Source organism: Phacochoerus africanus, chromosome 2 (assembly GCF_016906955.1).
Source record: "Phacochoerus africanus isolate WHEZ1 chromosome 2, ROS_Pafr_v1, whole genome shotgun sequence".
NCBI classification, from domain to species: Eukaryota; Metazoa; Chordata; class Mammalia; order Artiodactyla; family Suidae; genus Phacochoerus; species Phacochoerus africanus.
In genome coordinates, this window is record NC_062545.1 from 93,610,822 (window position 1) to 93,627,183 (window position 16,362).

General features: G+C 36.1%; 2 pseudogenes; one reads left to right on the forward strand and one right to left on the reverse strand.

The window, feature by feature from the left end:
- Positions 1–270: 270 nt before the first annotated feature.
- Positions 271–1,206, forward strand: LOC125120688 (olfactory receptor 5AL1-like; annotated as a pseudogene).
- A 7,172-nt stretch (positions 1,207–8,378) lies between these two features.
- Positions 8,379–9,611, reverse strand: LOC125120689 (olfactory receptor 1038-like; annotated as a pseudogene).
- Between the last annotated feature and the right edge of the window lie 6,751 nt (positions 9,612–16,362).

Genomic DNA, 16,362 nt, shown 5'->3' on the forward strand with positions numbered 1-16,362 from the left:
TAATTGAAATATCCCCTTTCTTATTTTATAGCTCCTTAGTGGATTTCATATGTTGGAATTTTTGCCTGGGCACAATCTTTTTACAGTGAAAGCATAAGTAAATTCACATGTAATTCAGAGTGCTTTTCAGGATTCTACTTTGATTGAATTTAGCGTAACATCCTAGAGAGCCAGAGCTATCTTCTCACACTAAATGGGTTATTTCTTACAGAGTCAAGATTATTCTGAGTGCGTGTTCTGGAGTTTATTGTAAAATTGTATATCTACTTCATGGCAAAAGGCAATTATTCAACAATCACTGAGTTCATCCTTTTGGGTCTCACAGATAATCAGAGCTCGAAGCCATTCTCTCTGTGTTTTCCTACTGATGTACTTGGTTGCCGCCTTGGGCAATCTTGGTTTTATTGTGCTAATTCAAATCACTCCTCAACTTCATACACCCATGTATTTTTTCCTCTGTCACCTGGCTTTTGCTGATTTTTATGGTACTTCTTCCATCACTCCCAACACCCTTGTAAACTCTTTACGTGAAATTAAAATTGTGTCATTTTATGCATGTGCCACTCAAGTGTGTTGCTTTATCACATTTTCAGTTTGGGAACTATTGATGCTGTCATGGCTTATGATCGTTATCTGGCCATCTGCTGTCCATTACTCTATGTAGTTCTCATGCCTAGGAAGCTCTGCATTCGAATGGTCACAAGCCCTTATATTTATGGTTTCACTGTGGGACTCATCCAAGCAGTGGCTACCTTCCACATGTCCTCCTGTGACTCTAATGTGATCAATCAGTTCTACTGTGATGACGTGCCCTTGATTGCTCTGGCCTGCTCTGATGCGCTATTCAAAGAGCTGATGTTGTTATTCATTGCAGGGTTCAATGTTTTTTGTTCTCTTTTCCTTGTTCTCATATCCTATGTATTCATTGTCTTTGCCATCTTAAGGATCCCTTCTTCTGTAGGAAGACAGAAAGCCTTTTCTACCTGTGCCTCTCACTCACTTTCTATTACTATATATTATGGGACTCTCAGTTTTATGTACCTGCAGCCCAAGTCAAGCCACTCACTAGGTAAAGACAAATTTGCCTCAGTATTCTATGCAATAGTGTTTCCTATCCTAAACCCATTGATCTACAGCTTGAGGAATCAGGAGGTAAAAAATGCTTTGAAAAAAATTATCAAAAAGGTGCCTTCTAGTCATCATTGATGATTGTGTTGTTACTGAAAAAATGATGGATATAGAACTAAGAAATTGGAAATCAAAGCTTGTAGAGTAGTACAGCACCAATAATGGCAGGAATCTCTATCCTCTGGTATTCGTTTTTTTCTGATCTCTCAAAAATGGGTACTATCTAGTTTGACTTACATAGTAGGTATTTCATAAATGTTTGTTGGTCTAATCATTGCTTTTAAAAAAAAAGAGATAAGGAGTTCCTGTTATGGCAAAGAAGAAGTAAATCCAACTAGTATTCATGAAGATGCGGGTTCCATCCCTGGCCTTGTTCAGTGGGTTGGGGATCTGTCATTGTCAGAGCTGTGGTGTAGGTCACAGACAGAGCTTGGATCTGGTGTTGCTGTGGCTATGGTGTAGGTGGGCAGCTATAGCTCTGATTTGACCCCTACCCTGGGAAATTCCATATGCTGTGGGTACAGCCCTAAACACACACACACACAAAAAAAAGTTGAAAAGAAAGAGATAAAACTCATCCATTCTCAGAGATGCTTCAACAATAGCAGTGAAGAATCAAGCACCTTAAAATTATAACTTTATTTCACTGTGGCGTTGAGAATCTTAGACTATTTTGAGATACATGAACTATGCCAATAGTACAAACATCAGGTACGATTTTCTTTTGTGATTGAACTGGAGGAAAAATATAAGGTGCCTGGTTGAAGTGTTTGGGTTTAAAACCGCCTAAAAAATGACCTTACTCTTTACTTAACAATATCCCTATTACTATGGTTGAACATTCTTTAAAAGATAACTTTTTAGAGTTTTAGGTTTACAATAATACTGAGAAGGAGGTACCAAGAATCTCTCATACCCACTACTGACGCACATGCATAGACTCCACGTTATCTAACAAAATGGAGTATTTGTTACCGTAGATCTGTACTGAGGCACCATAGTCACTCAAAGTCCATAATTTACCTTAAGGTTCATGCTTGGTGTTGGGTATACTGTGGGTCTGGATAAATGTGTAATATCTTGAGAGTTCCCATTGCGATTCAGTAGGTTATGAAACCAACTTTATCTGTGAGGATTTGGGTTCACTTCCTGGCCTTGTTCAGTAGGTTAAGAATCTGACATTGCAGTGTAGGTCATAGACACAGCTTGGATCCTGCATTGCTGTGGCTGTGGCATAGGCAGGCAGCTGTAGCTCCGATTCAACCCCTAGCCTGGGAACTTCCCATTGTAATATTATACAGAGTATTTTCCTTTCTCTAAAAATCCTCTCTGCTCTGTCTATTCATCTCCCAAACACCACCCTCACCCCTGGAAAACACTGATCTTTTTATTGCCTCCATTGTTTTGCTTTCCAGAATATCATAGTCTTGGTAGCTTTTTCAGATTGGCTTCTTTTAATTAGGAACATGTATTTAAGCCTCCTCTGTCTTTTCATGGCTTGATAGCTCATTTCTTTTTAGTTCTGAATAATATTTCATTGCCTGATGTACCATAGTTTATTCATTCATCAACCAAGGGACATTTTCATTGTTTCCAATCTTTAACAGTTATTAATAAAGTTGCTATAAATATTCATGTTGTACTTTTGTGTGAATATAAGTTTTCTACTTCCTTACAAGTCAATAGATTATTTAATTTCAGATATATGGTCAGATCTTTGTTGAAATCTAAATCATTACTTGGTAGTTTTATAAAGACCAATAGCAAAAAATTAATTCACTTATTGAATGCACACCAGGACCTCTTGTTAAAATTCAAAATTTAATAAAGCCCATACAAAATTATACAAGGTAAATAAAAATAGTTAAATATTTTCTAAGTTATTTTCCCATGTGTTAAAATAGTCTATGTTGTTAGTTATCAATACTTTATTACACTTAATTTTAGTATAATGATCTGAAATTTTAACTGATTGTTCCTTGCCTGTTTAGCAAACTGCTTCCCAAAAGGTTAGCTATAACATAATTGTTCATGCTTGTGAGACATGTTTTGTTCAGAAATTGCTTAAAATGACATAGTACAAGGAAATAGTCTAAAGGGACCAAGAAACAATACAGAATATACTGAACACACTTAAGTGATGTTAAGTATTTTTGGCATTCACAGAGTTAGCCTCATGATACATCAGACTCCTTTTTGACTTTGCCATGGGTCACATAAAGTCAGCAGATAGTGGGGAAAAATCAATGCAACTGAGGGAGTAAAAAAGGGTAAGGAGTGACATAAAACCTGTATTTATTTGTTCCATTATTCCTCTAGTATATTTGGGACTTCTACTAATTGAATTGTTAAGTCCTACTACATATGGAGAGGGAGTGGAAAATAACTTTGTTCACCAAGAATTTGAAATTTAGAGTAAGTTACAAATTAACTTGTGAACAAATTACTGGCTATAACACTTGAGAGAAAATGAAACACCCCTAGGAGAAAACAAAATGTTACCTGAGATCTGTGGATAGTAGCCATCTAGAGGTATAAAGATAAAGGGAGTATTCTGCTTCAACTATGTACAAAAATCCATGTTCACATCTGAGAAACTGACAGTACAAGTAATGGCTGGAGCATGGATATTACTTGAAACATGTCACAAGCAGTGGGACTAGTGTGCAAAGAAGGTGCAATGTTTTTAGTTTTGTTTTTCTTCTTCTTTTTTTTTTGGTTGTAGTTTTTTAATCAAAAGTTGAATTAGCTACAACAAGAAGTTTGGACACCAGCCTATGGTCAATGGAAAATAGCAAGCAAGCTAAGATTTGCATGATAGAAAGTACGCTAAATTTCTATGTGCAGAGAAAAGGTGGTATGACTGGTGGATAAGATAAATATTAGAAGACAGTAATCCAGAAAGTTGTGATAGAGACTTAAATTAGAAATAGACAGCTTTGGGGGAAAAAATATTAAATCATTGGTAGTATTCAACAAATAACTATGTATTAGTGGAAGTTAGAGGGATATATGAAATGTGTATTCTTAGTTTTTTACCTGGATAATTGGTTGGAAGATGATATCATTCAATGAGTTAGAAAATACATGCTCCAAGGCATATGATTAGGATATGATGGGTTTTGAATTCTATTTTGAATATGTTAAACAGGTATCTTGGGAATATCTAAATGAAGATATCTGGGAATCTCTTCAATATATACCTAGAGTTCAGAGGAAAAGTCTGGCCTAGAAATTTAGACTTCTGCATCACCATCATGAAAATGAAAATTGTCCCCATAGCATCAGATGTGAACGCCCCCACAAGAGTGTGCAAAAATTACAGGAGTTGGCTTAGGAAAGAGCTGCAAAATAATAGTTTATTTAAAGCATAAACACAGGAGGCAGAGCTACCAGGGGGAGTCAAAGTGGATGTGAAAATATGGGAAAACCCCACGATTCTGGTGACTTGGAATCAAAAACAAACAAACAAAAGCAATGGTTTTCATAATGAAGCTAATGTCAGAGGTGTCTGGTATTATGGATATGTCATAAAACATGTTTTCATTCCCTTTGGAAAGAAGGAGATAGCTAGCTGGTGAATTTGGAATGAATAATTGTATTATTATGAGTAATTACACTGAAGATGAATTTCAGAATACGATAATATATATATATATATCATATATATATATATATATATCATATATATATATGATATATAAATACTAAAGACAAAGTGAATGACCTTCCAAGATATTTAGTACTGAAGAGATGCAGAGAAGAATGGGGGTTAATGGATAAAATTAAAGGAAGAGAAGTCAAAGGTCACTAGCGATGTTTTTGCATACATCTTGTTTTTAAATTGAGGGGAAATATTGAATAAATTAGTAGAGGAAGAATATGGATACAAAAGAGTTTGGGAATCAAATTATAAATGTAGACATTAGAAAAAGAACACCACCAAAAAAAAAATAGAAAAATAAAAAACTTTAAAGAAAAGAAAAAGAACACCACCACCCACCTCACCAACCCCCTCAAAAATGGAAAGAATAGTTGTGGCAGAAGTAGTTTTGTGCGAATGATGACAAGAAGTTGAGAAACAGTTCCATTTCATTACTTACGTCTCCCTCTGATGTTGCAATTGTTAACAGCTATTGATAGCAAGGGAGTGTGGTGTAGGGGGAGTAGAGAGGAACTCAAGAGTTTGAAATAGCTATATACACACTGGGAAGACAAAAACACCTACTTGGGAAAAAGCTGATCAAGTAAGACACTACTTGATTTTGAACGTGATAAGTTTGTGATAATTCACTTTTGCCTAAATATTTTGTTCTTGGCATTTGAGGGATGATTGCAAAGAGAAGAACATTTCAAAATATCCAGATTTTGTTATATATGGAAGGAAATAGGGTGAGGAAGTTTTGGAAGTTGTAAAGAGTAGTTGCAAAAGCAAATGCAGAGTTTAAATTGTATAGCGTAAAAATTGAATCAAGGATGTTACTAATAGATAAAGGATATTTAGTAGGGTTAAAGGAATTGTGATATGAGTGGATACATAAATAGTTGTGTCATGACTGAGGTGAAAGGAAAGGATAGAAAGTGTGGTTATAAGATAACTGTTTTACTTTGGATATTTAGCTTTTGACCGGTTGCTGTACAAAACAATTTACAAAATGGAGCCATGGAAGTGGGAAGTTCAAGTGGCTGTGGGGGGTCACTGAAACTGAGATCAAGGATCTGAGAAGCCATATTATTAATATGTGGCGTGCACGGGTACTGATGACACCTTTGTGGGCGAGAAACAGAATGATTTTAACACCACAGTCTTCAATGACCTGGATGTATATGTGAGAACAGTGAATATGGGTATAAGCCTCAAAGCATGAGAGGAATGCACTCAAATGTAAGAGGTAGAAATAAATAAGGAACAATGGGTTTCCAGCAGGAACAATGAGTTACTTCACCTGCCAGAGTTTCCAATGGAACAGCCAGTGGAGCAGTACGCTGGAGAGAAGTAGGTTTTCAAGGGAGAGCCAGGTTTCAGTTTAAGGAAAAGACACTAAAATGACTGAAGATAATGGGCCAGTTTGTTAATGTCAGAGCAAAAGCTCACAGGCTCCAATACATCAGAGAAATATTAGTACTAGAAAGAGTAAGAGCCAGGAAAGACAATGATAGCTTGCAAGTCAATGAGGCAATGGCAGAACACTGCATAATATTGCAGAAAGAATAACATCCTACAAGTCATCAGTGTGATGCCTTGAGCGTAAACTTAAATCAAAATACTATTAATACTACTAAGAGCTTAAACTGATTTACTTAGTGCATAATGTAAGAAAGGCACATTTCTAAACACTTGACATGATAGACTGATAGATTGCCTTTCCAAAAATTGGCTTGATGTCTAGTTAATGGAGTAATTCTTGCTTCTCTGAAAAGAGTTCATTTTCTATAAACTGCGAATTGAGGTTAAGGAATCAAGGACTAGTGAGGTATTTTGCTTCCCACCTACACTACCCATGAAGCATAAAGAGGGTTTAAGCAACCACCCTCAGATTCATCTGAAAATGGAGATGATAGTTATTTCACCAAATCTCTAGGGTTGATGGAAGGATGATCCAAAATTAAATAGTGAAAAGAAAAATCAAATGTCTATCTCTTCTGCTCAAATGAAGATCATGAAAAACCTCACCGTTTTAATTAGCCAGAAATCTGTTTGTATTTCTACCAACTTATCCTAATTTTTTATCTTCTCCTCTTTTGTGTTTGGGTGTTTGAAAATACGTAGTAAATGTGTTTTCTGAATCTCTTAGTGTATTTTAATCATGTTATACATATTCTGAAAAAGCAAGACTATCCATATTCCCAAAGATTTTTCCCTTTAATGTACAAGTAATACATAACAATTGAAAAATAATTAGGAATCATAGTAAGAGAAAAAAAATAAAAATTATCCTAAATAATTGATATGGATATTATTATTATATATTGTATTATATATTCTATATAATATTTTGTTTATATATTTATATTTAATATTATATATTATTTTGTATATTATTATAAATTTGTATAAAGTATTCAAATAACTTAAACATTGTTACATGTGCTCAAATAACTCAATATTTTTATTTTATTAAAAATAAGTAATTTTTAAATTTTGTGTCATGATCCTATAAGAGTGACTGAACAAATGACATAACTTTAAGTTATCTCTATTTGAACAAATATGCAAATACATTGAAATTGTCATTTAAAAACACAATTTTTTCTTTTTTTTTTTCTTGGTTTTTAGTGCCACACCCACAGCATATGGAGGTTCTCAGGCTAGGTGTTAAATTGGAGTTACAGCTGCTGGCCTATGCCACAGCTCATGGCAATACTGGATCTTTAACCCATTGAGTGAGGCTAGGGATCAATCCTGCATCCTCATGGATACTGGTTGGGTTCATTACCACTGAGCCACAACAGAAATTCCTAGATTGTTCATTTTGCTGGTTTGATAGCTTAGACAATTTATAAATAATTGAGGCTGAGACGTGAAACCTCACACATATCTTAGATTTGTTTTATTGGAGTAAGCAGTGACACTTGATTAAGTGGCTCACAGTAGTAGAAATCTAACCAGGCTTTGTTCTTCTTAGCTAAAGACAAATTTTGAGAGATCAATGAATTAATGTTTAATTACATATAACAAATATTTATGTAACAAACACTCACATAGTGTCACAGGATATCACAGGATATTCTTCTCACAAATATCACAGGATATTCTTCTAAGTGTTCCATAAATAAACCTGTTTTAGTCTTCAAAACCAACCAATAAGTTGGGTCCTATTATCTTCCAGAAGTGGAAAGAGAATCACAATGAGTTCAGGTTAATTGCCCAAGGTGAATTGTGTGTTAATTGCACAGCTAACAAAGGAAGAGGATAGAATGGAATTCAGGAAGCCTGGGCTCCAGAGTCCTCAGGTCCAATAAAAACATGCTTCTGCTTTTGCTTGAGATACATGTATGTGTATTTGACAGGATCTTTGTGCTTGAATTTGAACCTAATTCCAGCCATCTCTAAAGGTTAAAGTGGCCTGTCCAGAACTCTTTGAATCAAACTGACTTTCCAGAATTGGCCTGTGTCCCTGTAGAAGTATCAAGGTCTGTTGAAGTAATAGTCATGTTTTCAGTTGCTTGATAAAAAATTGCAAGAAATGTCAGAAAAAGAAAGCTTGATTTTTTTATATTTTATACAGAATTTATTATTACTATTTTCTTCATTTTAGTATCTTTAAAATTTCACAGCCTTTTTCTGAGGCTTTCTTGGAGGCATCTTTCACCTCTCTGTTCCTTAAACTATAGATCAGGGGGTTCAACATGGGGATCACCACTGTGTAAAACACAGATGCCATCTTGTCTGTGTCCAGGGAGTGTTCTGATTTAGGCTGTAGATGCATAAAGATGAGGGTGCCATAGAAAATAGAAACAGCCACCAGGTGGGACCCACAGGTAGAAATGGCCTTGCGGGAGTTCCCATCATGGTGCAGTGATTGGCAAATCCGACTAGGAACCATGAGGTTTCGGGTTCAATCCTTGGTCTTGCTCAGTGGGTTGAGGATCTGGCGTTGCTGTGAGCTGTGGTGTGGGTTGCAGACGTGGCTCGGATATGGCATTGCTGTGGCTCTGGCATAGGCTAGTGGCTACAGCTCTGATTCGACCCCTAGCCTGGGAACCTCCATGTGCCATGGGAACAGCCCAAGAATATGGCAAAAAGACAAAAAAAAAAAAAAAAGAATGGCATTGCGTCGCCCCTGGGTAGAGTGGATCCTTAGGATGGAGGCAATGATGAAGATGTAGGAGGCAAGGACAATGGAAGAGGAGCAGATCACATCAAAACCAGCAAAAGAAAAAATCAAGAGTTCCTTCATGAGTGTGTCTGAGCATGACAGAGCCAAGAGGGGAAGGTCATAGCAGTAGAAATGGTTAATAACATTGGGGCACAGTAAGTTAGACAAAAGGTGATAATGGAATAGGTATGGAATAGGGCAACCAGAAAGCTGTACACATATGGAACTGCTACTAGTTGAATACAGATTCTTTTGGACATCCATGTGGAATAACGCAGGGGACTGCAAATGGCTACATAGCGATCATAGGCCATGGAAGCTAAAAGGAAACACTCCGTGATCAGGAAGATGAGAAAACAGCCCAGTTGGGGTTGCACAAGCATGGAAAAGAATTGTGTTGTGTTCCACAACAAAGTTCACCATCATCTTTGGTGTGATAGTGGAAGAGTAGCAAAGGTCAACAAAGGCCAAGTGACTGAGGAAATAGTACATAGGTGTGTGGAGTCCAGTGTCAGTTCTGATTAAGGTAATCAATCCAAGGTTGCCCAACACTGTGACCAGATAAATGACCATAAATACCACAAATCATGGGGCCTAAAGCTCTGGCCGGTCTGTAATTCCCTTGAGAATGAATTCAGTGATGTAAGTACTATTGCCAGCCATGTATTCTGATGGATTTTTGCAAATTCTACTGTATGTTGAAGAATAAACATGATGCTTTTCATGCCCCTGCCAGGGTTGGGGGAATATACTTACTGGTATCTTCTAGTCTTGAATCATGTCATCCTGTGGGCAAAAAGTATGTCTTACTCTCCAATGACATGTCATTCTTGCTCCAGGGAAAGGAGTCCTTCAACCTCAGAGTACTCTTCGTAAGTATTAATTTGCTTCGTGATTTTAGAAAATATAGGGAGATGCTGGTTAAAAGATAAATATTATCTTAAAGAAAGCACTTGAGACAACTAACCATAACATTTCAGTGTTTTTGGAGCCACTAAATCTAACAGCACAAAGTACATAAATCATAAATGAAACTATGCTTATATTCTGACTGTTTTTCAATTTTGTGCGTGTTCCCACAGCTTTGAAAATACCAAAATGATCTAGCGTGACTTACTCACTTTCCTGCTTTCCCTCCCTTACTTATATAAAATAAATATTTGATGCTATAGATGTTAAAAGAAAATTAATAAGAACTAGAGGAAAACATACAATTTTATTCTCATAAAGCATTAAACAGACAGAAGGTTGCCTTGTAGCTCAGTGGGTTAAGAACCCAACATAGTCTCCATGAGGATGCGGACTCCCTGGCCTCAGTCAGTGGGTTAAGGATTCAGTGTTGTCATACACTGCAGCATAGGTCACAGATGCACTCAAATCCAATGTTGCTCTGGTTACGGCGTAGGCCGGCAGCTGCAGCTCCAATTCAACCCCTAGCCTGGGAACTTCCATATGTCTCAGGTGTGGCCATAAGGGAAAAAAAAGAAAGAAAGAATTAAAGAGACATAATTATTTTCTGACTCAAAATTTACAAGTTCATTTCTCAAACTGTTAACATTAGGTAGTTTATTAGATAACTTATTCTAAATTACATGTAGATAAAAACCTTTCCTCATAAATATGTGTCAATATATATCAACATCTTAAAATATATAGGTAGGTTGAGGCATGCTTCAGAATAATTGCGATTATTTGTAGTTCTGCCAGCTCTGAAAAAGGGGAATAATCTCGTTCAGGCCTATGTTATCCTACTTAATTTTATTTTGGCTCCTTGCTTAATTTTCCATAAAGTAGAACCATAAACTATCAACAAAGAAAGGAGCCTTGAGAGATTATCATATCTAATTCCTTCATATTTCAAATTTTATTTAGAACTATTATTATTATTGATCTGCTGCATTTGAAGGCTGTCCTTATCAGATAATCTACTTAGTGCAACACATAAGTTAATTTATGATAGTCTCTTGCTAAGGTTATGACTGAAGTTCTATTACATCATCTCTAATTATCAAGAGAAAAAAACCCAGGCTTAGGTCTACGATCCTGCAGAATAGATTGTATAGCATGAGTGTGACCTGGTTTGTTTGCCTGAAAAGCCCATATTCCTAACCATCAAGCCATGCTGCCCAATGTGCAGCAATGCTGGCAGATACATTCATTTTCTATAGGGTGAAGGAAAATGCATAAATACTAACAAAACGTGAAAGCCTTGGAAAAAGCTTCCAAAACTTTAAATATATTAAAATTAAGACAATAATAAAGAATTTATTGTTATTATTTTCAGGTGTACGTCAAAGAGAATTAGCCATATCTCTTTTTCAGATTCTTTTTCCATCTAGGTTATTATAATAGTATTGAGAAGAGTTCCCTGTGCTATACAATAGGTCGTTGTTAGTTATCTATTCTGTATACAGTAGTATGTATATGTCAGTCCCAAACACCCGATTTATCCCTTCTCCCCATGTTTCCCCCTTGGCAGCTATAAGTTTGGCTTTGAAATCTGTGAATCTGATTCTGTTCTGTGAATAAATTCATTTGTATCTTTTTTTGTTTTATTTCACAAGTGATATCATGTGATACTTGCCTCTCTCTGCCTGACTTCACTTGGTAGGAGAATCTCTAGGTCCACCCATGTTGCTGCAAATGGGATCAATATTGTCAAGATGACTATACAACCCAGGGCAATCTGCAGAGTCAATGTGATCCCTATAAAATTACAAATGACATTTTCCAGAGAACTAGAATATATTTTTTTAATTTGTTTGGAAACACAAAAATACCTGAATAGCCAAAGCAAACTTGAGAAAGAAGAACACAGCTGGTTCCCTGACTTCACATGATACTACAAAGCTATAGTCATCAAAGCAGGATGTTGCTGGCACAAAAACAGACATTCAGATCAATGGAACAGGATAGAAAGCCTAGAAATAATCTATACATCTACAGTCAACAAATCTATGACAAAGGAAGCAAGCATATACAATAGAGAAAGGACTGTCCCTTCAATAAGTGGTGCTGGGAAAACTAGACAGCAACATGAACAAGGATGAAATTAAAATATTCTCTAACACCAAATACAAAAGTAAACTCAAAATGGATTAAGGACTTAAATATGAGGCATTAGTATTTTTAAACTCCCCAGTTGGTTCCAAAGTATAGCCATGTTTGAGAACCACTAGTCTAAAGAACAAATTCAGTAGTTTGAATGGCCAGTGGATTTTACCCATACTTCAAACTTACTTTTTCTTTTTTGGTTTTGTTTGTCTAATCTATGGCTGAGTTGGTTTGCATAACTCTTGTCATGCTGGTCAAATTCAAATTGAAGTGTGCTTATTTCTTTTCATATGAAGAGATTCACCAAGGGTTTAGAGGACAAGATCAGTTCACTAAGATTAATTTTCAGTTCCTCCATTTCCGTATCTCTTTCTTTCTGAAAATTATTTGCCTGAGAAAGCACCTGTATTTTTAGTATTTTTTGTCTTCCTTTTCAATATCCACCCTACTCCTGTTTTACAAATGAAAATATTTCTCACTCACCTGAAATCTTACATAATTTTTTGCTCCAAAATAGAAAAATACTTAGAATTCTAAAAAAACTGAGGCATTGGGTTAATTCCATTCAGGAAGACCCTCCCATCTCATTAATAAAACAGGTTTCAAACAAAAATGAGTGTTTAATGATTATCATCTAATTAAAAATATGTAGGATATTTTAATCATTTTATACTAAGAATAATTATAACGAAAATGCAAACAGAAATATTTTACCGCTATAGTATATAGTAACTTATAGTTACAAGAATAAATGTTTGTGTGTTTGAATTTTAGAGAAGTAAAGTAAGAAGTAAGGTAAAATAATCAAAGAAACAATATCAGTTGTAAAAGTATGTTACTTTCACATAGAAATGCTTTATACAAAAAGTGTTTAATCTTAGGAAAGGGAAAAACATGGTTATTAGGGAGTTTTTGCTGCATCCTGGTGGGTTAAGAATCTGACAGCAGCAGCTTGGTCACTGCAGAGCCACAAGTTCTATTGCCAGCCTGGTGCAATGTTGCTGCAGCTGAGGTGTAGAACACATCCGTGGCTTGGATTCAGTCCCTGGCTCAGGAACTCTCATGTGCCACAAGTGTGGCCATTTAAAAAAAAAAAAAAGAAAAAAAAGAAAAGAAAAGAAAAGAAAAGGTCTTTGGGAAACCTCCTCTCTCCTATTCTCTGCTCTGTTAATCAAGATTTTTCCTGATTTGAAGTTCCCGTCATGGCTCAGTGGTTAACGAATCCAACTAGGAACCATGAGGTTGTGGGTTCTATCCCTGACCTTGCTCAGTGGGTTAACCATCTGGCATTGCTGTGAGCTGTGGTGTAGGTTACAGACATAGCTTGGATCCCGCATTGCTGTAGCTCTGGTGTAGGCTGGCGGCTACAGCTCCCATTCCACCCCTAGCCTGGTAATCTCCATATGCCACAGGAGCGGCCCAAGAAATGGCAAAAAGACCAAAAAAAATTTTTTTTTTCCTGATTTGCTCACTGCCTACCTTGCTCATGCCTGCCCCATGTTTTGTCAGAGTCCACAATGGCTTTTCCAAGCCATTCAAATGGATGGAGCTTGATTTTTTACCAGAGCTTACAAATCAGCTGGCAGAGGCATGTGTACCACTAGTGCACTGCAGATATGCAGACGTGGCGACTTCCTCAGCCATCAGATGCTCCTTCTGCATATATCAAAACACATACAAATAATACGACATAGCATGTAAAAAAGATTAAGAAGCACTGATCTGAGTCTGGGTGGAAAGTCCAGTTTGAGGCCAAATATTTATTTTGAAAAGCAGTAGTGAAGAAATAACATACCAATAGATTTCTATGTCACTACAGGATGCAAAAAATCACAGAGAATATCTATCCATTCTTTATTTAAGGGGGACATTTTTACATTATGTTTGGTGTTCTCAAAGGCCAAAAAGGAGTTTTAAAAACATTGTTACCAATACTTAAGTATAAAGCCATTCTTGGTGACCCACCCTCATAAGAGAATTTTAGACAAGAAATCTTACCTGCTCTCATATTTCTAATCCATCAGTTGTATAGGAACAGTTCTCTTTTGTGGGTACAACTGCAAGAAGGGGGGGTATTTCTAGAAGGTTATCTGTTTAACTCAATATGAGGTCACTTAAAGAGTGTGTGTGTGGGGGGGGTATGCATGTGTAAGGAAGAGAGAGTTAAGATCGATGAAGTATTTTAAGTACAAAGGGATATCCTTTAGAAAGTACTGAAAAACAGATATTATGAAAGTAAGGAATGCAGTTAGAACATTACAATTTTTATCTCTGAAAGCTGACTGGTTTCATTTAATACCACTGCTCACCAAGGAGAGAGGTTTCCAAGTTGTGGCTGGAGGGTTGGCGATTCACTCCATCTGCAACTGCCACATGACTCACCTGCTTAGCCATGATCCTGGCTCCCACTGACCTCATGGTGAAGTGGTTTGGGTGGTTTATTACTTTGTAGATCTTTTTGAGTCTAAATTTGAACCTGTATAGATATCTGAAAACTGTAATATTCCTTTACCTGTTTCTCTCAAAGTACAATGAGCTGGAAAAATTATATTGGTGATTAAAAAATTTAATTATCTGTATCCTTAAAGAAACTATACTTCAAATATACCAATCGGACAATTTCCATGAAGCAAAAATAGGTTCTATTACAGACAAGCGCATAAAGAGACCATAAACCTTAATTCGGCAGTTCCCGTCATGGCTCAGCAGAAATGAATCTGACTAGCAGGTTTGAATCTGTGGATGCGGGTTCGATTCCTGGACTTTCTCAGTGGGTCAAGGATCCAGTGATGCCATGATTCTTCATTTCTCTGGCTGTGGCGTAGGCCAGAGGCTAGAGCTCTGATTTGACCCCTACCCTGGCAACCTCCATATGCTGCGGGTATGGCCTTAAAATAAATAAATAAAAATAAATAAATAAATAAATAATAAACCTTAATTCATTTAAATAAGAACTCAAGTTTTGTGAAAGGATAAGACCAGCATTTAAATTCTGAGTCACTTACTTATGAAACCTTGGGCAACATCCACTTTCTTTCCCTTGGGCGGAGTCCACACTCTTTAAGCCTTGATTATAAAATCAAGCAAAAAGGATATACTTTTTCATGTGTTGGAGAATATTGAATGAATTAATGCATGTGAAGGACTGAGTAAATTCTAAGATAAGTAGTATTCAAAAGGCGTTTGCTTTAAAAAGTGAAAAAAATGAGAACCATAAGTAAACCAAGATACTCCAAGAACCTACCTGGAAAACAATCTACTTCTACAAAAATATCAGACTCTAACTTGGTGAATCTACACAATAAGGGAAATGGGTCACTATTAATGGTGAAATCCAGGGTTTTTTTCACACATTTCAAACTAGAAAATCATTTTCAAATCAATTTCAAAATGTGTTTGTGTAAAACACTCCTCAAAGCAATAGCCAAAACTCTTGAAAACATTTTATACCACCTCCAATTTCTCCTAGTCTTTAATTCCTTCTATTCAGTTTCCCCCACAACACTGAAGCCTGTCCTTTCGAGTTTATTTCGCTATCATATTACAGACATATACAATAAACATTTGTCAAGCCTTTTTTGAAGTTCCTCTGAAATTTGAAAATGATGTATGTTATCTCACTTCTTGCCTTTTATGATAACATAATGTCCTTGTTTTGTTTCTTTTTTTAATTGTAGTAAAAACATCTAACATAAGATCTACCTCTTAAAATTATAAGTGCACAATAAACTATTAACTATAGCCAAAGTGTGGTATAGCAGATCCCTGGAGCTGTTCATCTTACACTAGTTTTATGTCAAATTAGTCTTATAAGTTTCCTCCTCCCATGACACTTGCATATTAGCTCTCCTTTCTTAAGTGATATTCCTACCTCCAAGCTCTGTCAACCCTTACTTGAGAACTCAAACTAGGCATCATTTTCTAAGGCATGTTTGGCTATAACCTGAACTGTGTTGTCTTTCTCTATATAATTTCATTGACATGTATATCTAATTTAATTTGAAAGAATGATCACAGGTTATGATTTTCTGCTCCTTTGTGTGACTATTTATTTTAGGTCTTTTTCTCAACAGACCACCAGGCCCATGAGAGAGGGACTATTTCTACTTTGCTCATCACTGTGTCCCTGACTACTAATACAGGTCCTTATTTTTAAAAAATAAATTAATTTATATGCAGTTGAATAAGCACTCTGAAAAAGAAGCATATGTCATAACACAACTTACCATCAAATGGCAGGAATTGTGTTTTAACCCTTGCTTTCAGTTTCTCAAGATCTCAAAATTAATTGCTTTTAACACCCTCTATCTAAGTATTTGTGGTCACCTAGTTTAATATGATAATTTAAAAAGATGAGAAA